The sequence below is a fragment of the Arachis duranensis genome, chromosome 4, assembly GCF_000817695.3.
Source record: "Arachis duranensis cultivar V14167 chromosome 4, aradu.V14167.gnm2.J7QH, whole genome shotgun sequence".
In the NCBI taxonomy this organism is placed as follows: domain Eukaryota; kingdom Viridiplantae; phylum Streptophyta; class Magnoliopsida; order Fabales; family Fabaceae; genus Arachis; species Arachis duranensis.
Window position 1 is genome coordinate 106,119,285 of NC_029775.3, and position 571 is coordinate 106,119,855.

The following is a 571-nucleotide window of genomic DNA, read 5'->3' on the forward strand; positions in this document are numbered from 1 at the left end:
TATAATTAAGTTTTTATATTTTTTAATTAGATTTTTATATTATTTTTTAATTTTGTAATTAAATTTTTGTCGATATAAAAAATGTTAGAATTAATAGATAGAATATTGTTTCTTAAATTAAAGATACTTATAATTAAAAATCTAATTAGATCTTTGATTACATATATTTTTGAGGTGAATATTCTGTTAATTTTAATATTTTTTATATAGAAAAAACCTAATTATAAAATTAAAAATAGTGTATGAATCTAATTAAAAAAATTATAAAAATTTAATTATAAATTTAATAAAACTATAAAAATTATTAAAATAATTAAACTAAACTAAAATAAAATAAATAACATATCATGTCAAATATTTATGTTTTTTCTTTATTTACCCATATTTTTGTCAAATATTTTTTTATATAAACTAGTGGTATATTTTGTATACAATTTTGCTATGCATATATCTAATAATTTTAACTTTGATATTAATGTTTTGTTAACAACTAATAAGTATTTTATTTTTTATTAAATAAAAATAATTTAAATATATAATTAAATGATAATAAATTAATAATTGTACTTTA